The sequence below is a fragment of the Palaemon carinicauda genome, unplaced genomic scaffold, assembly GCF_036898095.1.
Source record: "Palaemon carinicauda isolate YSFRI2023 unplaced genomic scaffold, ASM3689809v2 scaffold118, whole genome shotgun sequence".
In the NCBI taxonomy this organism is placed as follows: Eukaryota; Metazoa; Arthropoda; class Malacostraca; order Decapoda; family Palaemonidae; genus Palaemon; species Palaemon carinicauda.
Genome location: NW_027168682.1, coordinates 87,501 through 92,500, shown reverse-complemented (window position 1 = coordinate 92,500; position 5,000 = coordinate 87,501). Strand labels below are relative to the sequence as shown.

At 52.4% G+C, this 5,000-nt stretch overlaps 1 protein-coding gene across 1 annotated transcript in view; it reads right to left on the bottom strand.

The window, feature by feature from the left end:
• Nucleotides 1–5,000, bottom strand: part of LOC137635364 (scoloptoxin SSD552-like) — a 22,954-nt gene that overhangs the window by 13,665 nt on the left and 4,289 nt on the right. The gene's annotated exons all lie outside the window — the stretch shown is intronic.

Sequence of the window (5,000 nt, the reverse complement as noted above, 5' to 3'; positions counted from 1 at the left end):
AGGATCCGCTCTGCGAATGAAGTAGGTGATTTTCGCTCTTAGTTGTTTCAGTGACAGGTCGCTGTCCGAAGTTTCTCCTTTAAAGAGTTGGCCTCCACCAAAGTCCGAAGTTCTATGAAGATAGACCTTGAGGCTCTCTACTGGACATAGAGAGGCATCTTCTTTCAGGGGGCATATTCTCCAAGGGCCCCATCTTTTGGTGGGTAATTCGTTTTTGGCGAGAAACGTCGGATCCGGGAAGAGGGTAAGGTCACCTGAATCTGTAAACAGGATGTGGCCCTCGTCCCTTGATAATGCCACTATTTCGCTGACTCGGGCTCCTGAAGCAAGAGCAAAAAGAAAGATAACTTTCTGAGTCAGATCCTTGAGAGGGCACGAATCATTGTCCAAGTTGGAGGCAAAATGGATTTTATTGAAGATGTCGTTGGACAGATCAATCTGGAAGGCATACATTAGTGGTCTAGTCAAGGCCGATTTGCAAGTAGAAATCGTGTTGGCTGCCAAGCCCTGTCCGTGAAGGTGAATAAAGAAGGACATGCAAAAATCAATGGTGATTTCCGTAGGATTTTTGCCTTGACGAATGAGACCCATTTTCTCCAGGATGATTCGTATTGCCGTCGTGTTGGATTCGGTCTTGTATTCCTCGAGGAAGTCTAGACTTTTCTTCGAGATCCCAAACCTTTTCTTCGCAGCTAGGGAGAGAAAATCATGACATGAAGGTCCTTGATTTTCGATGATGAAGCGAAGACAGTCGACTTCTGTACTTGCTGGGAGAGTACTGGGCCCGGGAGAGGGATCAGCGTGGGCTGCAGCTCTAGAACCAGGGGGTACCAATTCCTCCGGGGCCACTTGGGAGCCACTAGGGCCGCTTTCCCTTTGAAGGTTCTCAGCTTGGAGAAGACTTTCAGCAGAAGGTTGGTGGGAGGGAACAGGTAGATCTTGGACCATCTGTTCCAGTCCAGTGACATGGCGTCCACTGCTTCTGCCTTGGGGTCCTCGGACGGGGCTACATATCGAGGAAGTTGATTATTGTCGCTCGTTGCGAAGAGATCGGTCTGAAGTTCTGGGACTTGGTGAGAGATGAAGGAGAATGATCTTGCGTCTAGAGACCATTCCGACTCTATCGGACTTGTCCGGGATAGAGCGTCCGCCGTCACGTTGCGGGATCCTTGTAGGTGAACTGCAGACAGGTGCCATTTCTTCTTCTCTGCCAGACGGAAGATTGTCAGAAGCACCTGATTTATCTGGGGCGATCTTGAGCCTTGGCGATTGAGACATCGAACTACCACCAAGTTGTCTAGGGATAGACGAATATGGATCGAGGGAGGCGGGGAGAGTTTCTTCGGCGTTAGAAGGACCACCATGGCCTCCAAGATGTTGATGTGAAACGTCTTGAATAGGGGAGACCATGTGCCTTGAGCCTATTTTTGGAGGGAGTGACCTCCCCAACCCTCCAGCGAAGCATCCGTGTGGATGTTGAGTGATGGAGGTGGGTGTTGAAGAGGAATGGACCTTTTCAGGGCCTTTGCTTCCGACCACGGCTTGAGGAGCAGCCGAAGTCTGTTTGGGAGCCGTCTCTTGAGGTCTCTTCGAGCGATGGATGCGGAACGTCTCCAGACTCCCGCGGCATCCTTTAGCTGTGCACGTAGCACTGGGTTTGTCACTGAGGCGAACTGTAGAGAGCCTAGAACTCGTTCCTGCTGACGTCTTGAGATCCGTTTGGATTTCAGCAGTCGCTTGACAGACCCTGCTATTTCCTTCCTTTTCTTCTGGGGGATGGAAAGGCGGTATGACTGAAGGTTCCACTGGATTCCTAGCCATTGGAACCTTTGAGCTGGAGAGAGGCGAGATTTCTTCGCGTTTATCTTGAATCCCAGGTGTTCTAGGAACTGGGTGACTTTGTTGCAGGATTTTAAACAATCCTCGGGCGATGGAGCCCAGGCTAGCCAGTCGTCGAGGTAGGCCATCACCTGGACGTCTCGGAGGCGCAGCTGTTGAACGATGGCATCTGCCAGCTTTGTGAAGATCCGAGGGGCCACGTTGAGGCCGAAGGGCATGGCCCTGAAGGCGTAGCTTTTCCTTTGGAGTCGAAATCCTAGGTAGGAGGAAGCGTGGTGGTTCATTGGAACGTACCAATAGGCATCCGCCAGGTCTATGGAGACCGTGTAGGAACCCTGAGGCAGAGGGGTCCTTATCTGATGAAGAGTCAGCATCTCGAACTTGTTGTTCGCTATGAACTTGTTGAGGGGGGATAAGTCTAGAATGACTCTGAGCTTGTCGGAGTCCTTCTTGGGGACGCAAAACAGTCTCCCTTGGAACCTGGTTGACTTTACCCTCCTAATCACCTTCTTGTTCAAGAGATCTAGGACATATTCTTCCAGAAGGGGGGTTGATTGTTGGAAGAATTGCTGGAAGGTTGGGGGTGGTTGAGTCCAACTCCAGCCTAGACCCTTGTTGACGATGCTGTGTGCCCAGGGATCGAAGGTCCGACGATCATGGAATTGGCGGAGTCTTCCTCCCACCGGAAGCACTTCATTGCTTCTGGTGTCCCGAGGGTTTACCACCTCGGCCGCTAGCTCCCTTTCCTCCTCTGCCTCTGGAGGGACGGCGAGATGCGTCTCAGCCTGCACCTCTGCTTGAGCCTCTACCTTTGGGACGAAAGGTAGTCGTCTGTTGCTCAAAGGCAGGGGTGAAAACCGGTGATTGGGACAAGACCGGTTGGGTGACCAGCTGAAAGGTCTGTTGTGGCTGAGCAGCCACTTGGGGAGTAGCGGGTCCCGGAAACTGCCGTCTCTGTTGACGTTGCTGGGGTTTCGGCTTGGAGGATCTCCTCTTAGGTTGAGGGCCGTCGTCCTGAGAGGATTTCCTCTTCTTCGACATGCCCCACTTGTGAAGAAGGTTCCTGTTCTCCGTGGCGGCCTTATCGGTAATCTCTTTCACCAGATCAGAGGGAAAGAGGTGCTTACCCCAGATGTTGGAGGAAATCAGCCTCCGGGGTTCGTGTCTCACTGTGGCACTTGAGAACACGAATTCACGACAGGCTCTCCGAGCCTTCATGAAGCTGTATAAGTCCTTGACTACAGTCGCCAGATGCGTCTTGGCGAGCACCATGTAGTGGTCGAGGACTCTAGTGTCACCGGCCATGACGTCAAGCTGGACCTGGAGGGACATGGATGCAGCGAGCCTTTCCTTCGTATCTTGTTCCCGACGAAGGAGATGGTCATTAAGTTTCAGGAGGTCTTCGTTAAACTGACGTCCAGCTACGTCAGGATCTAGTTTTCCCACCACGAAGGTATGTTGGACATCCTTCCAGTGTCGAGCATCGGGGGGAGTGACCAGGGAGAAGGGTCTGCACTCCTCCAGTGCAGGGCAAGGTTTCCCTTCTTCCACTGCCCTGTGTACCGCTGCGAAGGCCTTTTCCATGAAGGGGAGGATCGTATCATCAGGTGCGACGTAGGTAGGGTGCTTCTTGCTCAACGCCGGAAGCTTTGAGCAGGTAAAACCCCTACTTTTAAGGGTGTTGGCCATCATAGCCTGGGCCTTCGGGAGATCGAACACTATCACCTCCTTAGGTTCGGTCTCTTCTTTAGAGGCAGGTTCGGATCGAAGCCGGACGTAACAGTCCGGGTAAGCCTCAAAACTTGGGAAGAACTCCACTTCTTCCAGGACAACCGAGCCGACCTTCTCACTGATGAAGATCCTGCCCGTTGCGATCGGCATATGCTCGGCATACCTCCAGGGGTTGGCGTGCGAGCATGCAGGGAGGTCCTTAACCGAAATCCATTTCGGCTCCTTGGAACTTCCCATGGTCCTGATGTATTCGTGTGTCTCACGGAGTTTCTTGTCCATGATGGCTTCGAGCATCCGAAACATCTCCTGGGCGTTGGTTGGGATGGGGTCCGGGGTGGCGGAGGTAGACGGGAGTGATACTTCCGTCGGTGTAGGAGTTGGGGTGGTGGTGGAAGGTGGAGCGACCTCTTGCTCCGACCCAGCGTATTCCACTTGGTCGTACTCATAGTGCAATTCTTCGGCCATGAGGTTCCTCTCCGTTGTCTCCGACACTTCCGACATACGCTCCGCGTTGTCGGTATCCAGGCGACACTCGTGCATGGACTGAGCCATGACAACATCGAGTTCCACCGTGATCTGGACGGTGGGGATCTGATCCTTGGGGACCACAGAGTCTGGGGATGCCTTTGGGAACAGTAAGGCCCTCAAGTCTTCGGTGGCAAGGTACGGTCCAGTGGCGTTCTTCTGGAAGCCACGCACCCATTTGCGTAGCTTCTCTCGAGAAGTGTCCCTAACCTCCGCTGAGGGAGGGTTATTGAACGCCTCGACCAGGCGTTCCTGGCAGACCGTACAGTTCAGTGGGTCCCAGAACTTCAGATCACCTTTTTCGTTTGCACAAGGGGCGTGAGTCCTACACGCCGTGTGCCCATAAAAGTGCGGGCGCTTCACTCCACAGAAGCCATGGTCGCACTTCACGTACTCCTCCTGTAAGAGAAAGAGGACGTGAGTATGGGGGAGTCATAAGGATGACTTCTATTTTAAGGTTAAGTATTAAATGATTAATCTTTAACCTAATATTAAGTGGTAGAAACACTGTGACGTTCAGAGAGTGGGCGGAAAAGAAGGAGATAGACACATCCTCCGTGTAACCCGCCCGGCCGGTTACCGTAACCTTATCCGTAGGCAATTTGTTGTGACCGAGGACACAGGGCAGAATTCAACATAGCATGCCGTGAAGGCAATGGGAATTCTAGTGGGGATTGCCAAAGATATAGAACTGGGACTGAGGCCACTCAGACCCTAGGATTGGGAATGTAGAAGATCCCATAGGGTAACGGTTTCCGGAAACCGGCCGTGCTAAGATACACGTAGCATGCTGGAAATCTGTGATATGCAAGAAGACAGCATGGTTACTAATGGAACGGTAAGGCAATACCTATCCATTATGTAATCAAACCATCTGGTTGCGATGTAGGGCTATCAACATCAGA